The 23,582-nt window shown below is 35.6% G+C and overlaps 1 protein-coding gene across 2 annotated transcripts in view; it reads right to left on the reverse strand.

Moving 5' to 3' along the window:
• Nucleotides 1–23,582, reverse strand: part of KIAA1958 (KIAA1958 ortholog) — a 162,612-nt gene that overhangs the window by 11,235 nt on the left and 127,795 nt on the right. The window lies entirely within an intron of this gene.

Consider the following 23,582-nt stretch of genomic DNA (forward strand, 5'->3'; position numbering starts at 1 on the left):
AAAAGGCATTAAAATAATTTGCCATTCTCTTCTTCAGAGAATTGTATCTTTGGATCATGTTAAATAGTAGAAAACTCCTAAGAGATATAACACATTAAACAATGAAATTTCTATCAAGTATATATAAATTAGAATAAATACAGTAGGGAATAATGTTTATAGCATGAAATCGATGTAGTAACCTTGCATTTAATCCCAACAATTTTGCCATATGTATTAACTGGTATACTAATGCAGGCATTACAATAATAGAAGGGAAAAAATGAATGCAGAAAAACAAAGAATGTTCTATCTAAAATTTTCACTGTAAAAAAACAGCATTTATGTTAACAACAACGACAAAAGGATAGAAAGAAAGGAAGACAAGTTACACATCCTTTCTCTTTTCCTTAGCACATGAAGAGCTGTTACTTCTCTGCAACATATAGTCTCAAATATCTTATTTGTCATCCTGGACAGCTCTGAATTAAATGGTATTAGCATATTTCTTTATTCCTATTCACAAATTGATAAAGAGAGAGAGATTTCAACCCTGACTCCACAACCCATCAGCTAGCTTAGAGTAAGAATGGAAGGTCAAGTAGAATATTAGGGAAAGTGGGGGATGCTCCAGAGAGGCTCACATTGTCTTAGAGGAGAGCAAACAGATTTTAAACTGCAATTGTCGCTGCAGCCTGTGGATCAAAAACCACATTCACAGAAAGACAGAAAAGATGAAAAGGCAGAGGGCTATGTACCAGATGAAGGAACAAGATAAAACCCCAGAAAAACAACTAAATGAAGTGGAGATAGGCAACCTTCCAGAAAAAGAATTCAGAATAATGATAGTGAAGAAGATACAGGACCTTGGAAAAAGAATGGAGGCAAAGATCGAGAAGATGCAAGAAATGTTTAACAAAGACCGAGAAGGATTAAAGAACAAACAAACAGAGATGAACAATACAATAACCGAAATGAAAACTATACTAGAAGGAATCAATAGCAGAATAACTGAGGCAGAAGAATGGATAAGTAACCTGGAAGACAGAATGGTGGAATTCACTGCTGCAGAACAGAATAAAGAAAAAAGAATGAAAAGAAATGAAGACAGCCTAAGAGACCTCTGGGACATTAAACAATATTCGCATTATATGGGCTTCCCTGGTGGCGCAGTGCTTGAGAATCTGCTTGCCAATGCAGGGGACATGGGTTCGAGCCCTGGTCTGGGAAGATCCCACATGCCGCGGAGCAACTAGGCCCATGAGCCACAATTACTGAGCCTGCGCGTCTGGAGCCTGTGCTCCGCAACAAGAGAGGCCCACGCACCGCAATGAAGAGTGGCCCCCACTTGCCACAACTAGAGAAAGCCCTCGCACAGAAACGAAGACCCAACACAGCCATAAATAAATAAATAAATAAATAAAATAAACCCAAAGTTAAAAAAAAAAATATATATATATATTCGCATTATAGGGGTCCCAGTAGGAGAAGAGAGAGAGAAAGGACCAGAGAAAATACTTGAAGAGATTATAGTCGAAAACTTCCCTAACATGGGAAAGGAAATAGCCGCCCAAGTCCAGGAAGCGCAGCGAGTCCCATACAGGATAAACCCAAGGAGAAACACGCCGAGACACATAGTAATTAAACTGGCAAAAAATAAAGACAAAGAAAAATTATTGAAAGCAGCAAGGGAAAAACGACAAATAACATACAAGGGAACTCCCATAAGGTTAACAGTTGATTTCTCAGCAGAAACTCTACAAGCCAGAAGGGAGGGGCATGATATACTTAAAGTGATGAAAGGGAAGAACCTATAACCAAGAATACTCTACCTGGCAAGGATCTCATTCAGATTCGATGGAGAAATCAAAAGCTTTACAGACAAGCAAAAAGCTAAGAGAATTCAGCACCACCAAACCAGCTCTACAACAAATGCTAAAGGAACTTCTCTAAGTGGGAAACACAAAAGAAAAGGACCTACAAAAACAAACCCAAAACAATTAAGAAAATGGTCATAGGAACATACATATCGATAATTACCTTAAACGTGAATGGATTAAATGCTCCAACCAAAAGACACAGGCTTGCTGAATGGATACAAAAACAAGACCTATCTATATGCTGTCTACAAGAGACCCACTTCAGACCTAGGGACATATACAGACTGAAAGTGAGGGGATGGAAAAAGATATTCCATGCCAATGGAAATGAAAAGAAAGCTGGAGTAGCTATACTCATATCAGATAAAATAGACTTTAAAATAAAGAATGTTACAAGAGACAAGGAAGGACACTACATAATGATCAGGGGATCAATCCAAGAAGAAGATATAACAATTATAAATATATATGCACCCAACATAGGAGCACCTCAATACATAAGGCAACTGCTAACAGCTATAAAAGAGGAAATCGACAGTAACACAATAATAGTGGGGGACTTTAACACCTCACTTACACCAATGGACAGATCATCCAAAATGAAAATAAACAAGGAAACAGAAGCTTTAAATGACACAATAGACCAGATAGATTTAATTGGTATTTATAGGACAGTCCATCCAGAAACAGCAGATTACACTTTCTTCTCAAGTGTGCATGGAACATTCTCCAGGATAGATCACATCTTGGGTCACAAATCAAGCCACAGTAAATTTAAGAAAACTGAAATCATGTCAAGCATCTTTTCTGACCACAACGCTATGAGATTAGAAATGAATTACAGGGGAAAAAAAGTAAAAAACACAAACACATGGAGGCTAAACAATACGTTACTAAATAGCCAAGAGATCACTGAAGAAATCAAAGAGGAAATCAAAAAATACCTAGAGACAAATGACAATGAAAACACGATGATCCAAAACCTATGGGATGCAGCAAAAGCAGTTCTGAGAGGGAAGTTTATAGCTATACAAGCCTACCTCAAGAAACAAGAAAAATCTCAAATAAACAATCTAACCTTACACCTAAAGGAACTAGAGAAAGAAAAACAAACAAAACCCAAAGTTAGCAGAAGGAAAGAAATCCTAAATATCAGAGCAGAAGTAAATGAAATAGAAACAAAGAAAACAGTAGCAAGGATCAATAAAACTAAAAGCTGGTTCCTTGAGAAGATAAACAAAATTGATAAACCATTAGCCAGACTCATCAAGAAAAAAAGGGAGAGGACTCAAATCAATAAAATTAGAAATGAAAAAGGAGAAGTTACAACAGACACCACAGAAATACAAAGCATTCTAAGAGACTACTACAAGCAACTCTATGCCAATAAAATGGACAACCTGGAAGAAATGGACAAATTCTTAGAAAGGTATAACCTTCCAAGACTGAACCAGGAAGAAACAGAAAATATGAAGAGACCAATCACAAGTAATGAAATTGAAACTGTGATTAAAAATCTTCCAACAAACAGAAGTCCAGGACCAGATGGCTTCACAGGTGAATTCTATCAAACATTTAGAGAAGAGCTAACACCCATCCTTCTCAAACTCTTCCAAAAAATTGCAGAGGAAGGAACACTCCCAAACTCATTCTATGAGGCCACCAACACCCTGATACCAAAACCAGACAAAGACACTACAAAAAAAGAAAATTACAGACCAATATCACTGATGAACATAGCTGCAAAAATCCTCAACAAAATACTAGCAAACAGAATCCAACAGCACATTAAAAGGATCATACACCATGATCAAGTGGGACTTATCCCAGGGATGCAAGAATTCTTCAATATACGTAAATCAATCAATGTGATAAACCATATTAACAAACTGAAGAATAAAAACCATATGATCATCTCAATAGATGCAGAAAAAGCTTTTGACAAAATTCAACACCCATTTATGATAAAAACTCTCCAGAAAGTGGGCACAGAGGGAACCTACCTCGACATAATAAAGGCCATATATGACAAACCCACAGCAAACATCATTCTCAATGGTGAAAAACTGAAACCATTTCCTCTAAGATCAGGAACAAGACAGGGATGTCCACTCTCACCATTATTATTCAACATAGTTTTGGAAGTCCTAGCCATGGCAATCAGAGAAGAAAAAGAAATAAAAGGAATCCAAATTGGAAAAGAGCAAGTAAAACTGTCACTGTTTGCAGATGACATGATACTATACATAGAGAATCCTAAAAATGCCACCAGAAAACTACTAGAGCTAATCAATGAATTTGGTGAAGTTGCAGGATACAAAATTAATGCACAGAAATCTCTTGCATTCCTATACACTAATGATGAAAAATCTGAAAGAGAAATTATGGAAACACTCCCATTTACCATTGCAACAAAAAGAATAAAATACCTAGGAATAAACCTACCTAGGGAGACAAAAGACCTGTATGCAGAAAACTATAAGACACTGATGAAAGAAATTAAAGATGATACCAACAGATGGAGAGATACACCATGTTCTTGGATTGGAAGAATCAATATTGTGAAAATGACTATACTACCCAAAGCAATCTACAGATTCAATGCAATCCTTATCAAATTACCAATGGCATTTTTTATGGAACTAGAACAAAAAAATCTTAAAATTTGTTTGGAGACACAAAAGACCCCAAATAGACAAAGCAGTCTTGAGGGAAAAAAACAGAGCTGGAGGAATCAGACTCCCTGACTTCAGACTATACTACAAAGCTACAGTAATCAAGACAATATGGTACTGGCACAAAAACAGAAAAACAGATCAATGGAGCAAGATAGAAAGCCCAGAGGTAAACCCACGCACCTATGGTCAACTCATCTATGACAAAGGAGGCAAGGGTATGCAATGGAGAAAAGACGGTCTCTTCAATAAGTGGTGCTGGGAAAACTGGACAGCTACCAGTTTTCATTTTAAAAGAATGAAATTAGAACACTCCCTAACACCATACACAAAAATAAACTCAAAAATAAACTCAAAATGGATTAGAGACCTAAATGTAAGACTGGACACTATAAAACTCTTAGAGGAAAACATAGGAAGAACACTATTTGACATAAATCACAGAAAGATCTTTTTTGATCCACCTCCTAGAGTAATGGAAATAAAAACAAAAATAAACAAATGGGACCTAATGAAACTTCAAAGCTTTTGCACAGCAAAGGAAACCATATACAAGACGATAAGACAACCCTCAGAATGGGAAAAAGTATTTGCAAACGAATAAACGGACAAAGGATTAATCTCCAAAATATATAAACAGCTCATTCAGCTCAATATTAAAAAAACAAACAAACCAATCCAAAAATGGGCAGAAGACCTAAATAGACATTTCTCCAAAGAAGACATACAGATGGCCAAGAAGCACATGAAAAGTTGCTCAACATCACTAATTATTAGAGAAATGCAAATCAAAACTACAATGAGGTTATCACCTCACACCAGTTAGAATGGGCATCATCAGAAAATCTACAAACAACAAATGCTGGAGAGGGTGTGGAGAAAAGGGAACCCTCTTGCACTGTTGGTGGGAATGTAAATTGATACAGCCACTATGGAGAACAGTATGGAGGTTCCTTAAAAACTAAAAATTGAATTACCATATGATCCAGCAATCCCACTACTGGGCATATACCCTGAGAAAACCATAATTCAAAAAGACACATGCACCCCAATGTTCATTGCAGCACTATTTACAATAGCCAGGTCATGGAAGCAACCTAAATGCCCATCGACAGACAAATGGATAAAGAAGATGTGGTACATATATACAATGGAATATTACTCAGCCATAAAAAGGAACAAAATTGGGTCATTTGTAGAGACGTGGATGGATCTAGAGACTGTCATACAGAGTGAAGTAAGTCAGAAAGAGAAAAACAAATATTGTATGTTAGCGCATATATGTGGAACCTAGAAAAATGGTACAGATGAACCGGTTTGCAGGGCAGAAATTGAGACACAGATGTAGAGAACAAACGTTGGACACCAAGGGGGGAAAGTGGGGAGGGGATGAATTGGGAGATTGGGATTGACATGTATACACTGATGTGTATAAAATTGATGACTAATAAGAACCTGCTGTATAAAAAAATAAACAAAATAAAATTAAAAATTAAAAAAAAGGGTCTCTCCCTCCTAGGAGTAGGGTTCATGCCATGCTCCCCTGCAACCCTCCCTCCTCCCCCTCCTTGGTATTGATGAGGTCTGGGCTACAAAAAAAAAAAAAAAAAATGCAATTGGCAAATTACTTCAGATGAAGACTGGTCTTCCTCAATGTGGCTGCTTTAAATACTAGTTGTCAGAGTAAATCCACAACCATTAGCTGGCCGCGTTTCATACTCTGTAATCCACTAACACTGGGCTTAAACTGTTCAAATTGTTGTCTTTGGATAGAAAAAAAAATCAAGGTAAACCATCTCACAGTGAAAACAATGCCAACTTATACTTTATCTAATGGTTCTGACCCTCTCTGGAATGTTTCTGTATTCAAACCAGGCACAGAAAGGCTGAGAAATAGCAAAATGAGTTAAGGCATTACCAAGGTGATCTACAAAGTGGTTTCATCTAACTCACCTCATCTTTCTCTGCTCCCGCTGAGGAACTCCAAACCACCAGCCTCTTCTTGTTCCCTAGAATCTGCCTGTGCCCAGGACACCCACATCACACCTTCCCTACACTTAGCCTGAGAAATCCCTCCATGGTCTTTGTGCCAATCAAACAGTATCTTTTTTTCAATTCCAATTCCAATTGCAAACTCACCCATTGCAAACTCACATCTATGTGATCTTTCCCCATACAAACCCAACTCCCTTATTCTCTCCTTCAGTATGAGCCCCACGTTTGCTTTATTATTCCTTGGAACTAATAATCTAATTGTGCCCAGAAGATCTCTTCAACTGGTTTATATGCTCATTAAGACTGTGTCTTCACCCTTTAAGCCTGCTTTGAACTGCTGAACACACAATCTGCTTTAATAAATGCTTATAGCAAGAGAGCAGTAAACAGTGCTAGAAATGCTTTCCAAAGCAACTGAGTCATGCAGGCATATTCCTCTTACCGCCCTCCTAAGCTGACATAACTCACATTATTGCTGGGACTTGCTGGATATTAATGAAAGGATTCTAGTATAAAATTTACTATCATTGCCTCTAGCACTAACTGAATGCTTACTATATGCCAAGAGTTATGTAAATTATCTGTAGTCTCTAAGCAACCTGATACCTATTTTACAGGTAAGCAAACTGAACCTCACACATTTAGTAACTTCATACATCACGCATCCAATATTTACTGAGGTACTCTCTCTGTACCAGGCACTGTGCTGTCCCAAGTCATGGAGTTGGCAAGTACTAAAGCCAGGGTTTGCACCTGGGTCCTGCTGACTCTATGCCCTGGTCACTACAGCAAAGGAATCAGGTACTACAGGGATAAAATGCTTAGTAAGGAATATAATTTAGATAATAGCCACTTGTGCTTCTGAAAAATATCCTTGCCTCCCAAATTTACTCAGATTAACCTTCATAAGTCTGATTTAGTTAAACAACCACTATAGTTTCACTATAGCTTTTTAAAACAACAACAAAATGATTTATTTGCAACACAGCCTAGTCCCCATCATTTTATTTTTTATTTTTTTGGCTGCTGCGGGGCTTGTGGCATCTTAGTTCCCTGAGCAGGGATGGAACCTGGGCCCTCGACAGTGAAAGCAGGAGTCCTAACCACTGAACCACCAGGGAATTCCCCCCATCACTTTAATATGCAGAGGAGTAGAAAAGAGTCACACTGCAAGATAGGATGACTAAGTTTAATTATTACATTAAATAATTAAACGGCCTTCACTGATTTATTTTTTTATCACAGGACAGAGATGGTACACTGAAAATGGAAACCAACGTCCTAGTATATAGAGAAACAGGGAAAGAATGCTTGTATACTTACATAATGGGAAAGAAATTTGTGAAAATGAAATGACATATATGATTCCTTCATGATTGTATTTAAGGATTAAATTATGTTTATTTGACTGCTTTTTAAAAATTTTGAGTAGAAGTTCTAGTGTTACAGTGCTGAGGACATTTTTAGGAGAGTATATTGATGGAAAAACAAACAAAAGTAAGAACTTATAACTGAATACAGGGAAAAGAAGGGACTACTAAAGAAGGATTTGAATTTTTTTCCCCACTAGAAAACAGGCAAACTCTGAGCTGAAAGTTAGGAAGAGCAGGCCATGGGAGTGGGAGGGGACTATGGGGTTATGGTAGTGTAACCTAAGGACAGCCAGATCTGAATGATTATCCTGCTCTCTATACGTAGCTGCCACTTACATCATTTACAGGACAGTGTGTAAAGTGAGGGAATCTGCTGTGGAAGGCTACCCTCAAGGTCAGAGAGAAAAGGGGCATTGCCTCAGGTAGCTCTGGGCAGCCCCATTGGACAGAGAGGGAAAAAAGGAAAGCAGCTACAAAAAGCAAGAAATCCCCAAATGTACACCAACTCTCAGGTAGCACCTTCCCTGTGTCTACATTTGAGAGAGTTCCTGGCTTCCCAGCCTGTTTTCCGTTCATATACCCTGCAGGGAAGCTTATTCATGGGCTCTTCTTTGTCCACTCATTACAGCTGGGTGAAGTCCACCTGCAGAACCCTGTGCTTAACTATTACCTGCAAAAGTGAGCTCTGCCCAGGTTCAAACAGGAACCTTGAATAATGTCTAAGGAAATCCTATAAGCTATCAATAATGATAAATCTAGACTTTCATTTTAAAATGTGAACATACAAACAAGCATCACTTGGCAATTGGGGAAAACTAAAAGCATGGAAGTTACCAAGTTACACAAGCAGAGCAACTAATTTCACATCCCCTATCCTCCCCCTGAAAACAGACTTAATTCAGAAAACCAAAGAAAAAATTTAAAAGATAAATACATAGATTTGAGAGGATAATGCATCCTTAAAACAAGAACAGCTTTCATTGTAAAAGGAAAAAGAGAAGAACAAGGAAGATCCTGGAAACTTTAAATGATTGAAAAAACATATTTTAAAAATTCTGAGAAGAGCTGAGTATGAGAATGAACATGGCTAAAGGACAAATTAGTGATTAGGAAGGAATTTTCCCTGAAGGGCAGGCAAAGTAATAAAAAAACTGATAATTATGAGAGTGAAGTTAAGAAGCATGGAAGACAGACTATGGAGAAACAAAATCCATCTTATAAGAATTCAAAAGAAAAGGTTATGAGAGGATAGGATAACATAATCAAAGATATAATATATGAAAAGTTCTGTTAAAGAAAGATTTTAATCTTTAGGGTGTTAAGGTTCATGAACTGTCAAAGAGACACACTGAAAAGACACATATATAAACATATCTTGGTGAAATTTCCAAAATCTAAGAACGAAAAGAAAATTCGATAATCTTTCTGGTAGGGGGAAAAAAGGCATCAGTAGGATAACAAGAATTAGATTTTTTCATCTGTGATACTAAAAAACAATGACTCAGTCTCCTCAGAGCTATGAGGGAAAAGGACCGTAAATGAAGAATTCTATTACCTAGCTAAAGTATCATTCAAGGCAAAAGAAAGATATTTTCAGTCATGAAAGAAGTAGCATCCAAGCACCCTTTTTTTAAAAAAAAAGTTAGTCATGGATATTTGCAAACAAAATGAAAAATGAATCAAAGAAAGGGAAAGATACTGGGTACAAGGTATAGTAAGAAGCAAAAAATTTACTTCTAACACTGAGTAATGTAGCAATTGAGCTCAACACAATTGTTAAGACTGTGAAAAGAGATGGGGCGTGATGGAACAAAATCTTGAACTAAAACTCCCCATAATTTCAATAAAATAAGGGAAAAGGGGAGAGGAAAGATAGAAAAAATATGATTAAGATCTCATCCTCTTTGGAAAGGATAAAAAACAAAGAGGAAAAAAGAAGGGAGAGATTACCAATGTAAATTAATTTTTTATTTTAAAAATATATGTTTAAATCTGTTAAAAACAAAACGTGAAAGAAACAACTATTAGAATGGATATAGGATTTTCAAGTAAGAGTAAATAAAGGAGTATCAGCAGAAAAAGAGTTAAACAAAAACAAAAACCCAGCATCTGCAATCTATCAAGCAAAACTTGGGACAAGTTAACAAACAAAATAAAGAACCAAGAAAGAAAACATGATGTAAAGAAGACATACATATGGTCAACAGGCACATGAAAAGATGCTCAGTATCACTAATCATCAGGGAAATGCAAATCAAAACCACAATGAGATATCACCTCACACCTGTCAGAATGGCTCTTATCAAAAAGACAAGAAATAACAAGTGTTGGTGAGGATGTGGAGAAAAGGGAACCATTGTGCACTGTTGGTGGGAATGAAAATTGGTGCAGCTACTGTGGAAAAGAATATGAAGTTTCCTCAGAAAATTAAAAATAGATCTACAGTATGATCTAGCAATTCTATTGTTAGTAGAAATTCAATCTAGTCGAAGAAAACAAAAACACTAATTTGAAAAGGTATACACAACCCTATGTTCATTGCAGCACTATTTATAATAACCAAGATATGGAAATAACCTAAGTGTCCACTGATGGATGAATGGATAAAGAAGGTTTGTGTGTGTGTGTGTGTGTGTGTGTGTGTGTAATACTACTCAGCCATAAAAAAAAAGGTAATGTTGCCATTTATGACAACATAGATGGACCTTGAGGGTATTATGCTAAGTGAAAAAAGCCTGTGAAAAACAAATACTGTATGATCTCACTTATACGTGGAACCTAAAAAGCAAGACAAACAAACAAGACAAAAACCAAAACCTAGACTCATAGTTACACAGAACAGACTGGTGGTTGCCAGAGGGGAGGGAGGTAGGGGGGTCGTGAAATGGGTGAAGGGGATCAAGAAGTACAAACTTCTGGGGGACTTCGCTGGTGGCACAGTGGTTAAGAATCCACCTGCCAATGCAGGGGACACAGGTTCGAGCCCTGGTCAGGAAAGATCCCACATGTTGCGGAGCAACTAAGCCTATGCACTACCACTACTGAGCCTGCGCTCTAGAGCCCGTGAGCCACAACTACTGAAGCCCGCGCACCTAGAGCCTGGGCTCTGCAACAAGAGAAGCCACCACACTGAGAAGCCCGCGTACCGCAGTGAAGAGTAGCCCCCGCTCGCCACAACTAGAGAAAGCCCGTGCACAGCAACAAAGACCCAACGCAGCCAAAAATACATAAATAAATGAATAAATTTATATAAAAATAATAAAGTACAGCATGGGGAATATAGTCAATAATACTGTATTAACTTTGTATGATGACAGATGACTGTGATGATCATTTTGCAGTGTATACAAATGTTGAATTACTATATTGTACACCTCAAGTTAATATAATATTGAACGTCAACTATACTTCAATTTAAAAAATGTCAGTCTGCATAAGAAACAAAACTCAGCTATATATGTTCTTTACACACAGGAATTAATAGGGTATAAAAGTTGAAAGCAAAAGGATTAAAAAAAAAGGTATACCATGTGAACAATAAAGAAAGGAACGCTGGTATAGCTATACAGTATCAGACAAAACAGACTTTAAGGCAAGAAGCATTCATTACCAGAAATAAAAAGAGATGTTTTAAAATTCAACAGAGAGATACAACAATCCTAAATTTGTATAGACTTAATAATACAGCCTCCAAATATAAAAAGCAAAAGTTGAAAAAATTTAAAAAAGAAATAGGCAAAACTACAACTAAGGTTTTAATACATCATTTTTCATAACTGACAGAACAAGCAGACAAAAAACTGTACAGATATAGAAGATATGAATGATGCAAGCACCTAACTGGATGTAATTGATATACAAAGAACAACATAACAATGGCAGAATACACATTCTTTTCAAAGGTACATGACACTTTTTTTAAAAATTGAAATATAGTTGATGTATAATATTATGTTAGCTTCAAGTGTACTACATAGTGATTTGACAATTGCATACATTATGAAATGATCACAAAGTTATTACCACATTACTGACTATATTCTTTATGCTGTATATTACACCCCTGTGGCTTCTTTATTTTATAACTGGGGTTTGTACCTCTTAATCTCCTTCACCTATTTCACTCCAGCCTCTATCCTCCTCCTCTCTGGAAACTACCCATTTGCTTTCTGTATCTATGAGTCTGTTTTTGTTTTTTGTTTGCTTGTTTGTTTTGTTTTTTAGATTCCACATGTAAGTGAGATCATATGGTATTTGTCCTTTTCTGACTTATTTCACTTAGCATAATACCCTCTAGATCCATCTATGTTGTAGCAAATGTCAAGATTTCACATAACCCTTTGACGAAAATAGAAATGTTAGGACATAAAGCAAGTCTCAACATTTCAAAAGATTAAGTCATTCACAATATCAGTAGAATTTTAAAAAATCAAAGGGAATTAGAAAATACTTCAAAATGAATGATAACGACAATATAATGTGTCAAAGTTGTGGGATGTGGTTATTGCAGTGCCTACAGAGAAAATGATAGCATTAAATTCAGAAGAAAGATTGAATATCAACTATACCAGGAAATTATAAAAACAAATAAACCCCAAAAATAAAAAGAAGGAAGCAGTACACATAAGAACAGAAATCAATGAAATAGGAAATAAACTTACAATAAAAAAAAGTAACACCGGCTTCCCTGGTGGCGCAGTGGTTAGGAGTCCGCCTGCCAATGCAGGGGACATGGGTTCAAGCCCTGGTCCGGGAAGATCCCACATGCCACGAGGCAACTAAGCCCGTGCGCCACAACTGCTGAGCCTGCGCTCTAGAGCCCGCGTGCCACAATTACTGAAGCCCGCACGCCTAGAGCCCGTGCTCCACAACAGGAGAAGCCACCGCAATGAGAAGCCCACACACCGCAACAGGGAGTGGCCCCCGCTCGCCGCAGCTGGGGAGGGCCTGCGTGCCGCAATGAACACCCAACACAGCCAAAAATAAGTAAATAAATAAATTTATTTAAAAAAAAAAAGTAACACCAAGAGATGGATTTGAAAGACTAACAAAATTAACAAACTATTAAGAAAAAAAGAAGAGTCTGTGCAGTTCAAACCTGTGTTGTTCAAGGATCAACTATAATGCCAAACCTAAAACCTCTGCTAGAGAATAGAAAAAGAGGGAACACTATCCAATGTCTTCTATAAGGCAGCATAACTTTTCTATAAACATATGACAAGAGTAACACAATAAAATTACAAGCCAGCACAGCTCATAAACACAGACCCAAAATCCGTAACACAAGAGCAAATTGAATGCCTACCTCACACCTAAACAAAAAAAGCAATTCCAACTGTATCACCTAAATGTGAATGGTAAAACAATAAAGTTTCTAGAAGAAAACACAGGAGGCCATTTTTTTATTACCTTGGGGTAGCTATATACTTTTAAACAGAACATCAACATTATTACCTCAAAAGTGAAAATTTGATAAATTGGATTTCATTAAGATTAAAAAGACATTTATCAAAATGTACCATAAGGAGAGTGAAAAGGCAAGTCATATAGTGGGAGAAAATTTTTCAAGTGCATATAATTGACAAATCAAATAGAAGGCAGACAGTCCAATTAAAAATGGACAAACTTGAATGGGCATGGCATAAAATAAGAAATATCATTTATATTTCAGGAAATATAAAATACACTCATCAACATGTCTAAAATAAAAAACAAAATATGCAAATATCTAGTGTTGATGAGGGTGTGGAACAACAGGAACACTATTACTTAGCTGGTAGGAGTGTCGATTTGGACACTTTGGAAACCAACTGGCAGCATCTACTCAAGTTGAACAAACACATATTCTATGATCCAGCAGTCCTACACCTAAGTATATACCACACAGAAATGCGTACGTGTGTACTAAATGGCCTGTATATATGAGTGTTCACAAAAGCATAATTAATAATAAATAGGGACTTCCCTGGTGGTGCAGTGGTTAAGACTCCATGCTCCCAATGCAGGGGGCCCGGGTTCGATCCCTGGTCAGGGAACTAGATCCCACAGGCATGCTGCAACCAAGAGTTCACATGCCACAACTAAGGAGCCGGCGAGCTGCAACTAAGGAGCCCATGAGATGCAACCAAGGAGCCCACCTGCCGCAACTAAGGAGCCCACATGTCACAACTAAGGAGCTGGCAAGCCTCAACTAAGACCTGGTGCAACCAAATAAATAAATAAATATTAAATAAATAAATAAATAGCCCCAAACTGGAAATAACCCTATGTCCATAAATAGTAGAATGCATATGAAACTGTAAAATATTTATACAATGAGTTATTATGTAATAAAGGAGGAATGGACTACTGGAACAAATCATATGTATAAACATGGATGAATCCCACAAACACAATGTTAAGGAAAAGAAGCCAGACACAATAGAGTACATTGAAATGGTCCATTTATATAATTCAAGAACAGATGAAAATGACTCTATGGTGAAGTACTATAGTGGTTACCTTAGGGAGATAACAAAGGGAGGAGGCCACAGGAGGGAAACTTCTGGGGTTCTGGTAGTGCTCTGTCTTCCTCTGGGTGGTTACAGCAATGCATTTGCTTCATAAAAATTTATCAAGTTGTACACTAATGATTTGTGCACTTCTCTGTCTTATAATTCAATAAGAAAACTTTCCCCCAAATCCTTAAAATTAAAAATGTACAGGCATATCTCAGACATATTGCAGGTTATTTCCACAATAAAGCGAATATCGCAATAAAGGTACACAATTATTTTGGTTTCCCAAAGTGAATATAAAAGTTATGTTTACACTACACTGTAGTCTATTAAGTGTGCAATAGCATTATGTCTAAAAGAACAAATGTACGAACCTTAATTTAAATGTACTTTGTTGCTAAAAAATGTCAACCAAAGTCTGAGCCTTCAGCGAGCTGTAACCTTTTGGCAATAGTGACATCAAAGATCACTGATCACAGATCACCATAACAAATATAATAATGAAAACATTTGAAATACTGCCAGAATTACCAAAAACATGACACAAAGACATGAAGTGAGCAAATGTTGTTGGAGAAATGGTGCTGATACACTTGCCTGACACGGGGTTGTCACAAACCTTCAATTTGTAAAAAAAATGAAATATCTGAAAAGCTCAATAAAGTGGACTGCAATAAAATGAGGTGTACCTGTATATACAAAATTAATAAATGAAGAGCTATACCATCTACCTGTATGGAAAGGCTCAATAATATAAAGATTTTTAACTTCTTCAAGTAATCTTTATTTCAACGTAATTCTAATTAAAATCTCCCTCTTTGTCGTTACTTGTCAGGTTGATTCTAAAATTTATCTAGGAGAGTAAATGCATAAAAAAAGGAAGGCAATTTTGAAAATAATAACTGGGAGGCCCTTCCCTGAAAGATATAAACATGTACTATAACACTGCAATAATTTAAAGTGTTAAGTTCTGGTAAAGAAATAGACAAATAGATTAATGCTACTGAATAGTCCAGAAAAGGTCTGTGTAAATATGCAAACTGAATATACAGTCACCCAGGACCTGCCCCACCCTCCCCGCACAGATACCAAAATCCAAGGATGCTCAAGTCCTATATAAAATGGCCTAGTATTTGCATATAACCTATGCATACACTCCTGTATACTTTAAATCATCTCTAGGTTACTTATAACATCCAATACAATGTAAGTGCTATGTAAGTAGTTGCCTGGCAGAAAATTCAAGCTGGAACTTTCTGGGATTTTTTTTTTTTTTTGATCCAAGGTTGGCTGAATCTGCGAATGTGAAACCCACAGGTACAGAAGGCCAACTGTATAATAAAGGCTCCAATTAAAATTGCTGGGGAAAACATGGACTCTTCAGTAAATGCTTTAAGAGAATAAGCTATTGAGTTGGAAAAACAAAAACAAAGCAAATAATGTAAAATAGATAGCTAGTGGGAAGCAGCCGCAGAGCACAGGGAGATCAGCTCGGTGCTTTGTGTCCACCTAGAAGGGTGGAGTAGGGAGGGTGGGAGGGAGACACAAGCGGGAGGAGATATGGGGATATTATGTATATGTATAGCTGATTCACTTTGTTATAAAGCAGAAACTAACACATCATTGTAAAGCAATTATACTCCAATAAAGATGTTAAAAAACAAAAAAAAAAACAAAAAACAAAGCAAATTTAGATTCCTATTTCATACGACAAGCAAATAACACATTTCCAAATGGATCTATTTTCAAAAAGCTGTTTCCATAAAGAAGACAATTTTCACGATTTTGGGAATAAGGAAAGCCTTTCTCAGTATGATACAACCCAGAGGTGTAAAAAATAGATTAACAAATCAGACATAAACATTCAAAAGTCCTGCACTGAATAAATTTTAAAAGACAATAAATAGTCCTGGAGAAAATATTTATAACAAAGTGACAAAGTCCATATGAAAAGGTTCTCCAAATCAACTGGAAAAGACAGGCCCAGAGTATGACAGGCAATTATTCAAAGAAATACAAATAACAAAAAGCAACAGTAATCAGACATTATAATCAAAATAGGATGTAATTCATTTGTTAGATTGGCAAAAATACAAAAAGGTCCATATCTAAAGACTGTCCTAAGATATGGGGGAACTTGCACTAGTATAGAAAAAAATTTGCAAAGATACACATCACACTGGTTAATAATGACTTCTCTGGGATTTTTAAGTTTTACAATATTAATGTATTATTCTTGCAAATTTTAAAAATCACTAGAACTTTGGGAATGTATATGTAGGAAAAATAAATTAAATGTTCTTTTTATTTGACCCAGGAATTCCTCTTTTAGAAATTTATCCTAAGGATTTAACCAGAGATATGTACAAAAATGTATGCTCAAGGGTGTTCTTCAAGGCAAATTTATAAAAGTGAAAAGCTTGAAACAAACCCAAACCAACAAAAGAACTGTAAAATAGATTTTGGTACAATTGTGCAATGAAAAACCAAGTAGCCATATAATAATCACATTTTCAAAGGCTAAGTATCTTTTAAAAATGTAAAAAACAGTAAATACAGTTTGACTACAATTTTTGAAGTACATTTATGCATAAAAAATTCCAAAATAAAACACGAAAACATTAAAAGTTGTTATTTATGTGTAGTAAGATTCCTGTGATTTTTATTTCCTATTATATTTATTAGTATTTGCCAAATTATTCACAATGAATATTTATTTATTGCCTTAACATTTTTAAAACATTATAAATTTTAATAAAGAAAATGCTTTTTAAAAAAACAATAGTTCTGGGACTTCCCTGGTGGCGCTGTGGTTAAGAATCCACCTGCCAATGCAGGGGACACGGGTTTGATCTCTGGTCTGGGAAGATCCCACATGCTGCAGAGCAACTAAGCCTGTGTGCCACAACTACTGAGCCCGCGTGCCACAACTACTGAGCCCACATGCCACAACTACTGAAGCCCGCGCACCTAGAGCCTGTGCTCCACAACAAGAGAAGCCACCGCAGTGAGAAGCCCGCACACCTCAACGAAGATTAGCCCCCGCTCGCCACAACTAGAGAAAGCCCAAACACAACACAGCAACAAAGACCCAATGCAGCCAAAAATAAATAAATAAATTTATTAAAAAAAAGAAAAAGAGTTCAGTCTGAAAATGTCTGCCACCAAATTCAATGTTTTTTTTTAACACATCTTTTCAGATGATGTATCACCAACGTTAAGTATTTAATACATATTAGTCATTTTTGGTCACTTAAAGTCTTCTTAGAAAAGATTATCGTTAATAAATAAAAAATAAATAAAAGTTTTTAAAAAAGGAAAACATTTCTGACTTGTAGGGTGAATATTCCTCAACTTGAATTCTAATATTTTTCCCCTACTGGAAAAATAAAATTTGTTACATTTTAAATGTATAACTTGTAAACACATTTGAAGATGAGCTCCTTGTTTCTAAAGTACTAAAAATACAAACTAAGTTATAACCATTTATAAAGTAGTTTTGATACAATTTAAAGTATTATAATACAAAAATACAGTAATTATTTCTATTTGGAATATTCAGCTTTCTATGGATAAATACTTTGGGAGACTATTCAAAGACATGAAAGAAATTTATTTGCATTTTTGCAAAATAATTGGCTGTGAGAGAGAACGTTATATTTTCTGGGGTTTTAATATACTTTTCTTTATTAAATAACTTTAATGACACAACAAGGATGTCTGAAGTTAATAATGATAATCATTTTGAACAACCATTCCTATCCTGCTCAAAGAGCATTGTCAAATGTGTTCAATGCAACAAATATCACATGGAGAATTTATCTGACCGAAAAGATCTTCCTAAAAATGAGGAAGTCTGGAACCTGACATCTACTTAGCTTGGTACGACTTTACACAAATGGCTGACAGAGCTCCACAGACGGACAGAAAGACAGAGTTTGCAGTGGAGTCTTCTGCTTCACTAACAGGATTTTTAGGCCTGGGGCTCCAGGAAGCATATGATTAATTAGCTATAAATGCTTTCCGAAAGCGTCTTCCCTACCTATGAGCTGTGTCTGAGCACTCACATGTAGAAATGCTTCTCCTTCCATGATTTCCCCCTCCTCAGTGGTTAGAAGACACCTGACACGGGATGCTTTACTCAGTATGCACTGACTGTATCCTGAGGCTAATGCACTGTGACCAGGACAATTTTTTTTTAAATGTGGTTTAACTTGTCTTTTAAACTGTTTGTTGTAGCTACAAAAATCAGCCAGCTTTGCAGAACCATTTATTAAATTAATGAAGACTGGTCATACCCAAATACAGACAAAATACTGTGATTAAAGCATGCTCTCATTATAGAGACATCACTGATACTCATTAGCTGATTTTATTGTTTTTCTTATTTCTATAAGTTTTAGGCTGTACCAACAAATACTGGAAACAATAGAAAAATCACACTACATTAGAGGCAAACATTATCATACAACAGAATAAGCCACTGGGACATAAAATGAGAATTTTATTTAGAGCACAGGTACACAGACAAATATGAAGCAAAAACATTGAGCAGATAAAGATGAAAACATCTTGGTGTAAAAGATCAGTGAGCAGCAAAATAAAAACGAAACCTATAGTATATTCTTAATAACAAAAAAGTTCTATCATATTATTACAAATATCAACTGGCAGAAGATTAATTAACCAAGAGTATCACAGTCACACATTTTAAATATTAACAGAAATTTCCCTCCATTTCAGTTCACCTTTCTCTTCTTTCTTTCATACATTATAATTGTAGCAGCTTAAAAAGAGAATTTTAAAAGTGAGCAAGCACACATACGCTTTTTTCATGTAAATCAGTTAAAAGCTAAGTGGCCAGAAAATCTATCAAATTGACTATCAAAAGGGGGGAAAGTAAATCCATCTTCAAAGAACAGTACCATAATTTTTCATAAAATTTTTCTAAGTATCGATTGTGGTGGTCATATTTCTAAACAGATGCCTAGTGTTAAATTGTAATGACCAAATTGGTAAATCTACCTTTTTATTCCCAATTAACTTCTACGTGGTAGAATAAAAGGAATTTTAAAATCATTCTTATAAAAAAGATGGAAGAACTTATTTAAGTTGTATACAGCATCAATTCTATGAAATCACCAAAGTTCTTTATTTTAACAGATAAATGAGTCTCTAAATGTGATTGTGTTGAATCCAAAATGCTTCTAGTCATTATCTACCAGTTTTCAGGCCTATGGGGTTACAAGTTACATTTTCGGATTACAACGAAAATGTACAAACTATGAGGCTAATCTGGCAAATCTATGTCTAATTTCAGCAGTGAAAAAAACGTTAAAGTCATGGTGGAAACAAACTCTATAAATTAGAAACCTAATAAATATATATGTTATTATTTGATTAAAAAATTGCCCTAGGCATAAAGGCCTCAGGACAGACATACAAAAAGTACAAAAGACCCAAACAGGGTAAATAAACCCAAGAGCAGGATTCAAATAAATGTGTCCATTACTATCTAATAGAAACTGTTAATCATCATATCAGGACATATTACGCCATAATCTTTGGTGTTCAAAATATAAAAGGAATTGTAAGTACAAAGATCTTGCCTGAAAACTCCCAATGCAGGAACCAAGAAATATTTTAGTGTCACTCTGGAAGCCACTGGACAAGGCGGAACTTCTTTAGAACATACATAATTGAATTTCCTTTTATTGCTTTGTCACCTCCATTGAGGGACAAATGTTTAAAGCATATTCTGGAGAAAACGCTCATAGTTAAAATATGCCTTTCTTTTCCTGTAAGCAAAGACGTGGCAGGGGCCTTGAATTCATTTTAATATTCTTAGAATTAAATCAGCAATTTCAGAAGCAATGTTTCCAAATACAGCATTGGCTGCCACCATGTATCTGATAGTCACACAGAAAGCCTCTATGTAACTAAGGAGACTGTCCCTTTATTAAAAGAATCTTATAATTATAAACCCACTGAACAGTCAGAATGAAACCCTGCACTAAGTGAGGAGTTTTGGAATGTTGGAAGGAAGAGCCTGCTTTTCTTAACATTTTATGGTATTTCCCTTCCATTTTGAGTATACATGTATAAATAAAGTATAATGATATTTCCCCCATTTAACAAAGTATAGTAGAATTAATCCATTGAAATAATGTTCTCTCTAATGTCAGAGTTTGCTTGGAATTGCTGAGGCAAGCTGGAAATACCAGGAAGCAAACTAAAGACAGGTAGGCATGAAAAAATTCTGATGGTCATAAGGCAACCAAATATGTTAAGTAAGTCTATGCAAATGCTGAATATAAAAGTTAATATTTGGGAACTCTGAGGTTTCCATGGTCTCATAAATAAAATGAAAATACTAAATATTCTTATTAAATGCGATTCAAACAATACGCCTTGATAACCAACAAAGATAATGTATGCGCCTCATAGTCTTCTGTTATTACATTGTTCAACCTAAAATATCTAGATCAAGGGAAATTATGCTGCTACACTGTCATTCTATTGAATTTCTCAAGTATCAGGGGAAAAAAAAAAGATTTAAGGTGGGGAATACTAGGAAAGTTCAGAATTCTTGCTTTCTCTTTTTGCAAATGTTTCCCTTTCAAAGAGTTGGGGAAAGTGCAGAAGGAAAGCTGACCTGGAATTATACATATGAAGCAAGATTTTGAAGTTGGCATCACTTGACAACTATAACATTTCCTTCTGTAGAGGCCACTAAGTGCTGGTTCAAAATATTAAACAGCTAAGTACATACTTTCACAAGTCACACAAATGTTGAGCGGCACAGCCTCTTAGCACAGTTTTTCAGTTTAACTACAATAAGTGATAGCAGCAATGGTTAACAATTCCACATAAATACCACAAACACACATATGAAAGAGCACCTGAAACAACATGCAAAATCTCAACAATGACATCACTGAATATACACAATGCATAGAAATTGTAATGGTTTTTGGCAAGATGGTGGTTTTTTTTTGTAACAAATACTTTATAAAACAAAAGTTCTTTTGTTATAAAGGCTATTTAAAAAGTTGTAATATAACGAATTGTAGATATAGAAGTTCAGTTAATCTGAGTGGATTAACACTAAGATGAACCTGCTACTTTATCCAGTATAAATAATCAATTATAAATTAATTTCTAGTGGAAGTATGTAATTTAAGAATCACAGAAAGTAAACAGGCATAAAAATCACTTAAATACAGTATGCACAATTACTGTTAGGATTCTATATTGCTGATTCTTCCTAATTCTACTTACCACAAATAAATAAACTATGCCAAAGCATTTTCAAAGCTCCTTGAAATGAGTGTATGATGGTAAAAATTTCTAATTCCAGTGTAATACAAAGAACATCAGAAGTCTAGTGAAATTCAACACTGAATTCAAAAGACAAATAATTCCACTGTACCTTTTTTTTTTAACATCCTAGAATTTCATCTTTTTTCTTCAACTATGATCTGGTAAACATAATTTATAAAATAAAAATTTGTGAGATTTAAAAAATACTTGTTTGAATTCCTTTTTAGAAGAGTAAGCTGGGTAATATAAGAATTTACAAATAGTTTGTATTTCTATGTCTTCCTGCTGTAGGTTTTTCATTAGTTCTCATTTTCTTTCCCCTTCCTATCTCTTAGGAAATTCACTTCAGAAACATCCTAATTACGTTGACAGAAATTTAATCCTTTTGATTGAAAATGTTCCAAACCTTCAAGATGATTTTTTATACTTTCCATAGACTAAAAAAGGGTATAGTAGACTGCATTCAAAACCAATAATATAGATGCTATGTAGCTGGATATTCAAAAGAATACCACTTTAAAATAAAAAGTTACTTTTCAGTTCATAATCTATAACTGGAATTCATATACTTGAAAACTGTAGTTTGTTTCCCCTCCAGAAACGAAAACTGAATATAAATGGAGTAGGCTGAGAGCTGTTCCTGAAAATAAAAGGTGATTACAGTTAGAGCTTATCCCATCAAATCTCAAAAGGAGAAGCTGCTAAAAATTAAGGTGTAACATTACACAATGAAAAGAAGTTCACGTGCAAAATAGCCTATTTGGAAACTGGCAGCTTGAATCTATTCCTTAATAGAAACTTGAGTGAGAGCTTAAAACACTATTAAAATTTTCAAAACAAGGATACCCCTTCTTACTCAGTGGGAATGTAGGGTTGTTTTTCCTCCCTAAACCCTAGGACTGGAAATCAAGGTGCCTGGATCCTAGTTCTGGCTCTGATTCTAACAAAGTGTGTGCACCTGGGCATTCATCTAATCTCTCTGGGACGGTTTCTCTCTTCCATAACAGAAGAGGGATGGATTAGATTAGATGTTTTGAATCTTATTTTCCAGCCTGGCACACATGAAGGATGTGTAATAGAGGTAGTAGGTCATTCAGTCTAGTGAGTCTCAAAGTAGGAAGGTAGGGGCATAGGGAACATGAGAATTCCTGGGGGATCTGTGTTTCAGGATGTGTTCCCTTTGCGATCTCCATCCATCTCTTTGCCCTCCTTGCCCCCTCCCAAGAAGACATGGTGACTCCTATTCTTCACAGCACTGAAAATCACTGGGCTAGATGATCTCTTAGGTCTTTTCCAGGTCCAGCCTCTATGATTATAATTCACTCAACAAAGATGATGGTTACTTCAGTACTCTGACCTAATTAATATTCTGATCAAATTAGTACTCTGACCTAATTAAAACTGAGTCTAATTCAACAAAGGCATGGTTTACATAAAAACTCAATTTAAATGTATTAAAATACTTTCTTTTAAAAAATAATGCAATCTTCAGTACCAAATTAGGTCTTTTCTTCATCTTTGGCAGGCCCAATTAGTCAATTTACAAACAGGATGGAGTATGAGAAATTTTGTTTATCTTTCTTTTCTCTGCTTAGAAAAGTAAAATCAGAGTTGTTGGCAGTTTATCAATATCATCCTCTCTTTTCTGTTTTTATATCAGTAGAAATACACCAACCACCAAAGGATGATATATGCAGTACATTTCTTTACCCCAGTTACGTTCTATGGCAAGGATCTCTTAAAATCATCCTATCTTCATCACTTTGTCTTATGAAAAACTATGTATTCATATCATCTCGGCCGGATCCAATGGGGAGGAGAAGCAATTATTCGAATACCATGCATTAAGGGAAAAACAAC

Source organism: Eschrichtius robustus, chromosome 10 (assembly GCF_028021215.1).
Source record: "Eschrichtius robustus isolate mEscRob2 chromosome 10, mEscRob2.pri, whole genome shotgun sequence".
NCBI lineage: Eukaryota > Metazoa > Chordata > Mammalia > Artiodactyla > Eschrichtiidae > Eschrichtius > Eschrichtius robustus.